Source organism: Pinus tabuliformis, chromosome 2_2 (genome assembly GCF_031772625.1).
Source record: "Pinus tabuliformis cultivar Carrire ecotype Pingquan chromosome 2_2, CPIR1, whole genome shotgun sequence".
NCBI lineage: Eukaryota > Viridiplantae > Streptophyta > Pinopsida > Pinales > Pinaceae > Pinus > Pinus tabuliformis.
The window spans coordinates 1064551567-1064564707 of record NC_142300.1 but is presented as its reverse complement, the minus strand read 5'-3'; positions in this window follow the sequence as shown (position 1 = coordinate 1064564707).

Genomic DNA, 13141 nt, shown 5'->3' with positions numbered 1-13141 from the left:
ATTTAAGGTTATGGGGTATACAATAATCCTTGTATTTTTTTAAGAACACATTTTTCATTTCATCCCATGTTCTAATTGTATGTATTCCTAGTCCCATAAACCATTTAAGTGCTCCATCTTTAAGGGTTGCTAGAAACAATTTCAACTTTTGAGGATTAAGTAGATAATCATAAGTTCTACATAGACCTTCAAACTCAAAAATAAATGTTTTAGGATCCTCATGCCTTAAACCATGGAAATTAGGGATAATGGAAGGTGATATGTTTTTTATTGTAGCGATGGTATCTTCATCAAAGACGGGAAATCCATAAGGATTTGGTTCTCCCCTACCACCTCTACCACCACCTCGACCTCCACCCCCTCCTCTATTTCCTCCTTTGCCTCTTCCACCTCCAATCCTAAATTCACCACCATCTACATTATGCACTTCTCCTTCTCCATCCCCTGCCATTGTAGATTCTTCAGAGCTAATACAAGGTTCGATAATAGGATTATATAGCTCTTCTTATGGTTCCTTTACTAATGGTATGTTAAAATAAGGTTCTTCTTATTCTTCTTCTTCATTAGGCACTTCTAGTTCTTGTCCTAGAATTTGTTCTCCCGTTGAAGAGAGGAAGATTACCCTTCAACCATAGCTTTTGTAGAAGAAGTTGGTGAATCTCTAGATTGGATTTATGATCTATGCACCTTAGAAATTCTATGTCTACTTGCCAATGATGGGATGTGAGTATGGTTGGATGGTGTCGCACTACAAGGTCTAGGTGGAGTGAGTGGTGATGTTGGAATTGAACTTCTACCTCTACTTACAAAACTACCCCTAGAATATCTTTCTCTATGCATAAATGTTTTTTTATTTATCATTTTTCAATTTTATCAAATTAAAAACTCCTAAAATACAATGCAAGAATGGAATCCTATATACACTTCCCCAGTAATGGTGCCAAAACGTTTGGTAAATTAATTGTCTTTTATTTACTTCATTAAATGTCAAATAGGATTTGTATTCTTGTGAAGTTTATGTGATCAGGTGCTCAGTATTTAGCTCAAAAATCAAAATTCTCAGAATGGCTCAAAACCTGAATGACCGTGTTCATCTCGAAAAAACGATCCTAATGCAAGTCGAAAATTGAGTTTGTATGAGAAAGTTATTGTGTTCTGATCGCTTTGCTAAACATGCAAAATTTGCAAAAAAAATGCCGAGTCACTGCACAATAAATAGTCAGTGCTTCTGACGTGGCATGCAACTAGGCATGGTCAACGTTGATTAATGGTGAATCAGGGATGGAAAAGTGGCAATGTTTGGCTAGGTTGTACAAGTGATGTGTGGGCGTGTTTCTATTGGTTTAATTATGGACCAATGGAAGAATGCCATCTGGCAAGCTCGGAGGCCGCCACGTGGCACCTCCCAAAGGTTGGGTTGGAGGTCTAAACAGTGGATTTTTTTTTGGTTGGAGGTCGGGTTGAACCCACAACCTCCGGCCTACCATCCCTGCAAGTTTATCAACTCCTCTACACCGTGGTTCTTACCATGTAACATCTCCACAACAATTTAACGTGTAATGATTATGGGTTGGTGATTAGGGGAGGGCCAACCCTCTCCATGTAAACACAATGTTAATTAACCGCAAACAATTATCAAAACCGGCAGGCTCTAACACTTCAAAACCATGACAATTCACATGTGAATGCCTATATAAAACCGTAACAGTTATGTTAACTCGATGGCTCTAGCCTAACAAGTCCCGGACGGTTTCACATGTGATCGCAATGAAACAATGTCGTTACAGTTATGAAACCTGGCCGTTCCGACATATCAAACTCCAAATGGTTAGCATGTGTCCAGTTCTACTGGATGTTACGTTTATGGTTAGTTAACTTCGCGGTCTTCGGACTAATCACGGGATTTATGCGCTAATCCGGGTTTTAATATTAATTAAGCGTAGTTTAACAACCAGTCAACCCTCAGTTTAATCTGGCAGAGGTTTTGGTTGTGCCCCCAAATTCAGGCTTGCCTCCAAATTTAGCACGCTAATTGGAGTCATTCTAGATTTAGCAGAGCTTTTCTAGGAAAAGACTGACTGAGCCATAGAGAAGTCAATTTTCGACCAAATTGAGCTCAAGAAGAGGTGTTCTTAGCTAATTTGGACATTCTGAACACATTGGTGCAGGTATTAGGAGCCATAGAGATTTGTAAAATAACATTTTTCCATATTGAGCTAATACATAGGCCCAAGCCATGGAAGCTAGACCAAGGAGATGTAACCCAGGAGGGCTGAACTCCTTCATCAAAACACTATGTTAAATTGTCTCTTTGATGGTTTGCAGTACTTTGAATGTTTGTTGTTCAGTATTTGTGTTTGAAGCTATTTTTCTCATGAATTTCATTTTAAACTCAAGGAAATTTGCTTGCTCGTATGCACAAACAACTAAGGAAACCCTAGTACAAGAAGCAATACACAAGCATATGTTTAGAAATCTGTAATTGTTATTAGCACATCAAAACTCATCATACAAAAATAGATCAAGTATGTGCACTATATATGCTAGGATTTATTTTGCAAATTAAGTGATCTAAAAATGAAACTAATTTTAAAGATGAATGAAATGCTTTTATACAAATTGTAAAGAGTCAACGCACATGTTCTTTTAATCTAGAATCCTATTTAAGCTTACATTTTTGAAAATCAAGAATCTTATCTATATTGGAGAAATCCACACTTAATTCTAGTCTATCAAAAAGGAAATGCTTGAAGATTAAACATGAAAGAAAATGATCTAACTTACTGCTGCGGAATTAAACTCATTCTGCACTAATTGCTAAAAATAAATCTTTATACTAATTGAAAAATATGAAAGATCTGATAACGAAATGTAAATTGCAAAAAAATAAAGTTGCTTCAAAAAGGGAATGATAATGAAATCCAAAAAAATGCGAAACTTTAAACCCAAGACTGATTACTAATGTGCACGTCCATCTCTAAAATGTACTTTGTTCATCATATCAGAAGTTAGGTGTGAATGAAGAAATAACTCAAAGAAACTGAAATTGAATGCTGAAACGACTAATAATGATATCAAAAATGCATAGCATAAATAAACTTTTTTTGGTATTTTTGGTTTATGAGTACTCTGTAAAAATGACTGAAACGAAATAATTGTAATGAAAAGCATTAATGAAAAACTAAAACAAAACCTCACAGCTCGCAGGGGGCCCTCTTGGAGTGCAGGGTTAATTTAATACTCAATGATTCTTCACGCACGCATTTGGAGAATAACAAGAACTTGTATTAAGAAAACATAGTATCAATTTGTCCACAAAAGGATTATAAACTTAATAACAATAAGCGCCACTTCTACTGTGTTCTTAGTCTTTCTTACTACTATTTATACAAATAATAAAAAAAACTCAGAAGAGTTTTAAGCAGAGAATCTGTAAGTAAATCTGACACCTTTGATATAACAACTAAGTGCTTTGCTCGCTTGATTATTTTCTTAAATGCCTGGCTCAATTGATTATATGCTTCTTTTGTTTAGCTTCCAAGTTTGACTCAACCTTTGAATTCAAGATCTATGATTTCGCTTAGCTTGCCAAACAATGTCAGTAGGTGGTTATCCATCTGGGAGCCAAATGTCATCTTTTGACAATATTCTTTATTCTTCTAGAACGCTGCAACCTATCTAACAATGGATTTTGCTGTGGAAACGGATATCAGTTGCAAAATATACAAAAATTGGTAATTGCAAGATACTTTTGTCATAATTTCACTAAAAACATAGAATTTAAGTATGGATGATTATTACCTTGTAGGTATTGATCTTGACCTTAATATGCTGAGGCTTTTGTAGAAAAGTAACAGAAAGGTAAAATCTGATGGCAAAAAGGTGGTCAAAAAGAGACATTTCTAGACTTCAACATGCTTCCCATGCTTCATGGATAAATCTCTCTAAAATGAATCCACTCAATCTCTCCATCCTGCAAGAATATTACACTTCATTTATCTTTTCTCTTATGAGCCAAAATCAAATTCCATCTCATCTGTTAGTTCTTCTGCATTGAAAGGGTCATAGGCACTGCTTTGATTAGGGGCAATAGTATTTTGACTACAACCTTTTAAACTTTCTTTTGCATCCACCAGATTTTGAGCCTATGCAATATTGGGTAAGTCCTCTTCACTGAACGAAAGAATATTCACTATGATTTTCCTCACATGCCAATGAATTTGTCATATTCATAGCAAAAACTATAATATAGGTTATGAGAATACGTTTAGATTGGTTCCAATGCAGATCAGGGCAATGGTGTCCACGTTGCCTTTCTTCGAGTCAATCATAGTGGTGTACATTACGTAACCAGAATATCATGACAACAACACATTTCTCAAATCCACACCATAAGAGCATAGCAATATGTTGTTGCACAACACTTAACTGGGCTCGATTCCTCCGATAGAAATAGATAAATCTATTTCTACTTTTCCCTTCATGGATTCCTTCAATATACAGTGGAAGCTACATCCAATTGCACACATGGAACATCTTATATTCTACTGAGATGAATGAGGTGGTTCTTGTGGTAGTATCCATCACTTCTAGTGCTTGCACCATTTGTGTGTCACTACTTGAGGACAATGGCTTAAGACTTCGACCTTCCACTAGTCTTGTTCCTTTTAAACTAGATAGAATCAATATGCTCACAAATCTATGTTGAATATGGAACTTAGTATGTTAAGAACATAAAACCCATAGGATATTATTCTCCAGTGTTGAAGTTCACTCAATATATTGGAGCGCATGCAATAGCCCAGATGCAAACTCTAGAAAAATGTTGCAAAATGGTTTTATAAAAGGTGAATTTTATATCCGACTGACTAAATCCTAAAATTCCTTGCATAAACTAGTTGAGAGAATTTCAAACAAAGTAAAAACGGAGGACGGGCATGAGGAAATGTTAGGTTAGAGTAGGGTGTAAATCTGGTGGGTCTAGCATTAAGAAATGCACAATCAAATAAATGGGTCTGTCATTTACGCAAAGAAGCATCCAACAACGTATAAATCCAGGGTAGCGTATGCAGTGATGAGACTATGTTTCAGTGTAATGCCAAAAGTCTACAATGTGGATAGACAACCACACAAAAGAATAATTCAGAATGATAGATTAGAACAACATGTAGAGTGGTACCCCAATCGAACTCGTACAAAATATGCATAGAGAAACAATCAAGTGCTCAGATGTTAGGCAAAAAATTCTTCAAGGAAGAATTAGGTAGTGACTGTCAAATAGAGAAATCATGAAGGGAAACAATTATGACAAATAGACAGGGTATGGTAGCAAGTTTGATGAGCAGAGGGCGAAACTGACACGTAGAGAAAGGCCACAAAACCAGTGGCTCAAATTGGAGCAGGGAAGATATTTGCCTACAACTCTGGTACCATGTTAAACACACACATGGAGAAGATAACATATAAGATAAACATGAATTGGACTTATTGTTCACAAGATATACATTTATAATACATTCTAATGACCCTTTCTTTTGATATTCCAAGTGGTCTCTTGGACTCTATTGACTATTCATATTCCACACCAACCCTTAGCAGATTAGGTGTCCAACAATTAATATTGTATTTAAATAGTTAACTACTTTATAAATATATAAATATTTTCCTATCACATTAATTCTTTCTTTCTATTTAATATCACCTTTATTTTATAATTTTATGTATTGTATGATGGTAATATAATCCTATCCAATATGACTTAAACCAGTAAGTTTTTAGTAGCATGACTCGCTAGATGCAAAAGCCAGTTCTTCGTTCCTATATTCTCCTAGTTTCCATAGTTTCAGACATGTCCATCCAAAGTAATGTTTTGGCAAGCAAGAAGCAAAATGTGGAAATGTAAATTTTGGAACAACTTTAAACTTTTTTGCTATTAATAGAAATCTACTGATGAATTTACAAAGAAAAATGTCTTAAACCAATATAGATTCATCTTAACTTTGGATTTACCAAATGCCTAGATGATCAAATCTCTCCAATGCAAATCTCTTTTTGAGTGTAAAACTTGAGAAAATGTTTGCACCTCGAGATATTTGATTCTTCTTGGTGGTACTTGGCAATTTTAGAATTAAAATGAATCTATATTATTCCTTAATTTTTATTAAAACCATGATAATTACTAATTTTTTAATGTGATATGCATATTATGATGTTTTTTATGGAAATAAGTGCTTGCAATTTTATTAATAAAAACAAAATTACAATATAGGAAATTCAATTTAATTAATTGATTATTTTTAAAGCTTTTGAATTTTCATTACTCTTTTAATTAAGCCGACATTTATTTATTTATTTATTTTTAATTTTTTTAATTTAATTTAAATTTTTTAACTTAATGCTTCATTTTATAGGCACTACAACATTTCATTTTTATTAGGCTGTACAATGCCTCTTGGCACAATTATTTTAATAAAAAATACTTTTTGTTCTAAATATTTAATTTAATACATTATAAATTTAAAATCAATAATATATTTTGAAATTATATGTCAATTGGGGTTATCTTGGATGGTTGGGTTAATGATTGTTATCATTCCCGCCCAGGTCAAATTCCCACTAGTGGCATGGTGAGCATTGTTGTAATGAATTTGTGCCTATGAATCTTGTTGTATTAAAAAACATTTTGAAATTATAAATTTATTTTATTGTAATATTTTATTTTCAATCTTAAAAAAATGAATATTATATTTTTGATTGAACCAATTATATCTATTTATATTCAATACTGAATCTATTGTAATATGATAATAATATAAATTCACCTTTTAGTCGAAAGAGATCAAATTCCTTGAAGTGTAAATAGGTTTTCACTTTGAAATTTTTGATATCTCTCATTACATGACAGATTTGGGGTTAAGATGGATTTATGTTGGTCCTTTATATACCAACTTATATCCATCTTAACCTTAGATCTATCAAGCATCGAGAGGGATTGAATTTCTCGAAGTGCACACTTTATTTTGAGTTCAAAACTTGAGGAAATGTTTGCACAACAGCAAATTTGATCCCTTTCGACACTTGATAGAGTCAAGGTTAAGATGAATCTAGGTTAGTTTCAGTCATATTATACATAAATCAAGAGGGATTGAATCTCTCCAAGTGCAAACTTTATTTTGAGTTCAGAACTTGAGGAAATGTTTGCACCATAACAAACTTTTATCCCTCTCGGCACTTGATAGAGTCAAGGTTAAGATGAATCTAGGTTAGTTTCAGACATGGTATACATGTGCTAAAACTAATGTATATGTATACTATCGATTTATATTGGTGCGTGAAATCTCTCATAGGAAAGGTCCTCTTGTATAAGAATGACGCTAAGGAAAATATTTTGTTCATGTTGGATGACACCATGCTGCGGTTGATGGATATAAAGGGGATATTGACACACATTAAAGCAACAACTGCTTCGAGACCAGGACCTAGTCGCCACAACCCTATGGAACTAGTCCCCATTGAGGTCAATGCCTCAATTTCTTCTTAGTCTTGTTCATGTACGTATTGCAAATTTATATTTGGAACCAAATCAGTTTGTATGGTATCAATGGCTTTGCTCTCGTAAACAAATTATCACTTGGGCGATTTTTACGGAAGAATTGACAGCACATTATGAGGATACAAATTGCAACACTTTTTTTAGCCAATTGATCAAACAAAAGGGTTCAATAATGGAGCACATTGAGGAGTTCCAAAAATTGAACATAAGGGTAAAAAATATTCCAGAGGAGCATAGGATTGATGTGTTCATAGGTACTTTAAAGGATAATATCCAACATGATGTTTGCCTTTGGGAACCGGATTCATTAGAGAAGGCATTCAGGTTAGCAAGAAAAATGGAAAGCAAAATTATGGCAACCAAGAAGAATACCACTCACAACTATAAAGATGGAAGTGTTGTTGTCCCTAGTCTTCCACAACCTATAAGTTTGACACCACAACAATTGGAAGAAAAAAGAGCAAAAGGGCTTTGTTACAGTTGTGATAGCAAATACACTAAAGGTAATAAGTGTGCTGAGAAGAAATTATTCTACATAGATTGTGAAGAGGAAGAAGAAAAGGAGCAAGAAAGGTCAAAAGAAGAGGATATACTCCAGGAACAAAGCCTAGATAAAGAAGAAATGAATCCAACCATATCTTGTAATGCATTGGCGGGAATTACCACTCCTCAAACCATCAAGATAGAAGGACAATTCAAGAAGAAAAAGGTAATAGTGTTGATTGATTCCGGAATTACCCACAATTTTATTCATTGTAAGGTAGCAAAAGAATTGAATTGCTTCTTATATCCAGCACGAGAGTGTCAAGTGATGGTTGCAAATGGAGGAACAATAAATTGCTCTGGAAAGTGCCATAATATCAAGCTATCCATGGGAGAATATGTATTGACTAGCCCAACGCTTTCCATTCCAATGGGAGGTGATGATGTTGTACTAGGAGTCCAATGGCTACAATCCTTGGGTACAATAGCTTTTAATTTTCAAGAACTTTTCATGAAATTTTCTGTGGAAGGAAAGGAAGTTGAATTAAGGGGTATTGTAGGGAAATCGGGAAAGATAATCAGCTCTAACGGTATGAAAAAGCTTCTAAAAAAGGAACAAAGAGGTGTAATTGCACAATTATGTTCGCTAGATGTTTCCACATTGGAATCATCTATTTCTCCAGATCTCCAAAAAGTCTTGGACAATCATTCCAAGGTATTTGAGACTCCCAAAGGTCTCCCACCTATTCATGATCATGATCATGCTACTCATCTGATTCTAGGAAGTGTTCCTCCAAACATCAGGCCGTACAGATATCCCTATGCCCAAAAGAGTGAAATTGAACACATGGTTGCAGAAATGCTAGAGGCTGGTATAATTCAACTGAGTCAAAGTTCTTTCTCTGCTCCAGTAGTATTGGTGCACAAGAAGGATGGATCATGGTGCATGTGTCCGGATTATAGGGATATCAACAAGCTCACTATTAAAGATAAGTTTCCCATTCCCGTCATTGATGAATTACTGGATGAATTGCATGGATCAATTTACTTCACCAAGTTAGATCTTCATTCAGGATATCATCAAATCAGAATGAAGACTGAAGACATTCTGAAAACAACATTTAGAACTCATGAGGCTCATTATGAATTTTTGGTCATACCTTTTGGCCTTACCAATGCACCTTCAACATTTCAAGGTTTGATGAATTCCATTTTCAAACCATTCCTTAGAAAATTTGTGTTAGTATTTTTTGATGATATACTAATCTACAGCAAGTCTTGGAAGGATCATGTTGAACATGTTGACAGGGTGCTACAGCTATTAGAGGAGAAACAATTATATGCAAAAAGATCCAAATGTTTCTTTGGAGTACAAGAGGTGGAATATCTGGGTCATATTGTATCTCATGAAGGAGTTAAGGTAGACCCTAGCAAAATTAAAGCCATTAAGGAATGGAAAATCCCCACATCCATAAAGCATCTCCGAGGATTTCTCAGGTTGACAGGGTATTATCCCAAGTTTGTTAAGAACTATGGGAGAATAGCAGCGCCTCTAACAACATTACTGAAGAAATATGCATTTTCATGGACTCCAGAAGCAACAAAGGCCTTCGAGCATCTTAAAGAGGCAATGTGCCAAGCATCGGTCTTAGCTACACTAGACATCACAAAAACCTTTATTGTGGAATGTGATGCTTTAGGAAATGGAATTGGTGTTGTTTTAATGCAAGGTGAAAGACCCATTGCTTTTGAAAGTCGTCCAATCAAGGGAAAGTTTTTACACAAAGCTATTTATGAGAAGGAAATGTTGGCAGTACTCCATGCACTTAAGAAATGGCGACCCTACCTAATGGGAAGACACTTCAAGGTAAAAACGGATCATGATAGCCTTAAATACTTTTTAGAACAAAGATTATCCTCTAAAGAGCAACAAAAGTGGGTCACAAAGATGTTGGGTTATGACTTTGAAATCATATACAAAAAAGGGAAGCAAAATGTGGTGGCAGATGCACTCTCAAGAAAGGATGAGGATGTGGAAGCATTGTTGTGCGCCATTTCTATTATCCAACCAGATTGGATAAACAAAGCAAGGGAGGAATGGAAGAATGACGAAGAAGTGTGGGCACTTATTAGAAAGTTACAACAAGACTCCAGTATGTCTGATACATTTAGCTGGAAAAATGATTCATTATGGTACAAAGATCGCTTATACCTCTGTAAGAATTCCCAGCTAAAACAAAAGATTCTTATGGAATTGCACACTTCTCCCTTAGGAGGGCACTAAGGATTTTTAAAAACTTACCACAGGGTTAAGAAGGAATTTTTTTGGGAGGGCCTTAAATCAGATATTCAAAAGTTTGTGGTGGAATGTTTGGTTTGCCAACAAAATAAAGTTGAAACAATTAAGACACCGGGTCTATTACAACCTTTCTCCATTCCAAGCCAACGTTGGGAGGAGATTTCAATGGATTTTATCACAGGTTTACCCAAGTCTGAGGGAAAGAGTGTCATCATGGTGGTAGTTGACAGACTTACCAAGTATGCACACTTTTGTGCATTATCACATCCATTTAAAGCTAGTACAGTTTCTACTACATTTATGGAAACAATTCAAAAGCTACATGGAAACCCAAAGATTATTGTAAGTGACAGAGATCCCATTTTCATTGGAAATTTTTGGACAGAATTATTTTCTTGTCTTGGTACTCAGTTAGTTCATAGCTCATCTTATCATCCTCAATCTGATGGGCAAACTGAGATAGTAAACAAATGTTTGGAAGGATATCTTCATTGCTTTGTATCTGATAAACAGACACAATGGGTCAAATGGTTGCCTCTGGATGAATGGTGGTATAACACTTCCTTCCATACAGCAACAAAAATGACCCCATTTATGGCACTTTATGGATATCAGCCACCATCCATCACATCATATTTAAGAGAAAATTCTAAGGCTCAAGCAGTGGAACATCACATCAAACATCAACAACAAGTCCTCCAACTCTTAAAGGATAACCTCGTGTTGGCACAAAATAGAATGAAACAACAGGCAGATCAACATCACAGCGAAAGAAGTTATGATGTAGGTGATTGGGTATTCCTACGGCTACAACCATATAAGCAAATGTCCCTCAAGCAAGCTAAGAAGGATAATAAATTATCACCAAAGTATTATGGTCCGTACAAGGTGTTGCAAAAGATTGGTACTATGGCATACAAATTGGAGCTTCCTGCAGCTTCTCGATTGCACCCAGTTTTCCATGTTTCATGTTTAAAGAAGGTTATAGGCGACAAACTCCCAATTCAAACTATATTGCCAGAACTTGACGAGAAAGGAAAAATTATATTGGAACCAGAAGCAGTCACAGAAACAAGAATTTGACAGTTACAAAATCGATCAATTTCGGAGTATCTTATCAAGTGGAAGAACTTATCCGCTGAAGATTCCACATGGGAGGATGAGAATTTTATACAGAAGCTTCCAGAACTACTCAAGCTTTGAGGACAACACCTTTTTGAAGGAGAGGGGCATGTTGGGTCCATATAATACTAGTGATTACCCCATTACAATTGTAGTTGTATCCCTCATTAATATTGTTGTGCCCCTATTGTCCCCATATTGTTATTATCGTGCCCCATAGAATCCCTCTATTGTTATTTTTGTGGCTTTATATTATTATTGTTAGGTCGGTTGGGTTATATTATGACTCCTCAGACTCCTATATATTGAAAGGAGCTTTTGTCATTTGAATCATCCAAGAATTGTTCATTTATGTAATGTAAAGGAGGTTGCCCCCTCGGAGAGGCTGAATTCTAAGGCGTTGATCTATCTTTTCTATCTTTTCTTGAGCTGGTTTCATAACAATGCTAGATCCATATAACAGACTTGTTGAGGATGTCGTTAAACTCATTTGATGGTATTCCCATTCACCTTTGTTGGCTTTCATCACCAAATTGCATCAGTAGGGCTTTAGAAAGGGATGTATGGATGCAGCCCAGAGGATACGGCGCATTTTCCATTTCACAAATCAATATATTAAGCTCATGCTCAGCTATAACAAGGCACAAAATGTCACATGGGAAAGGAGAAACCTCCTGGCACATATCTAACAATAGATGATTGAATGGAAAGCTTTGAGCGTCTCTTGTCTCTGTCATGTAGTCAAAAACTCCCTTCAGCACACACAATGGGATCTGATTCTCCAATTTAATAATATAGTGCATGATACGCATGTAATAAGCCACACAAAAACCTTTGTTTTAGAGTCTAAGCTGTGTATTGATATAGAAGAGGAGGATGCGAGGATTAATGATTGTAAAAGGAAGGATAAATCTATGAACCATCATTAGAGTGAAGTTTTGAGAATACTCACCGAAATTGTGAGAGTGAAACGAACTTGGCACAGGTTATGTGAGAATGTGGTCGCGAACTTTATCTTGTACCTCTTCACCTGTGAAAGCTCCGCACAAGGAGAGTCAATATCTTTCTCCATATTCCAATGGTGGTAAGGCCCAAGGGAGATTAGCTATGGAATATAGGCTTCTGGTTTCATCGTTAGTAAATGAGTCACTGCGCATTGGTTCACAACCATGTTTAGTCGAGGATCATCGATTCAATTTCAAATTCCAAACCAACAATGGCACAGATTCAAGCTCTGTGGGCGAGCCTTATGCAGTCTCCAAAGTATGCTAGCTGGCTGTCATCCTCGGCTTGCCTTCCATACCATAATGGCATGCCTAAAGGAGTAATGAAGAGGCAACACATGGTGAGGTTTATCAATGGAACCTAGTGAATCGCTGAAATCCATTTAACTGCATTGAAATAAATAAAATAACGCGCTGCGAAATTCAAATTTGAATTCAAATTAAATGGGTAGATGAGTATTAATGTTGATGGACTGGATTACATACTATCATGTATGTTATGTCCATGAAGCACATTCCCGTCGATATTGTATGGTCATGGAGTAGTCGCCGGAAATAATCGCGTTATTTGTTGCCGAGAAACCGGGGAGATGGGAGTCCCCATATCGAGGAGGCCAAAAACCACTCTTAGGGTACTGTCTCTCGTACTCTTAAGCTGTAATAAATATCCTATCGGGGTGG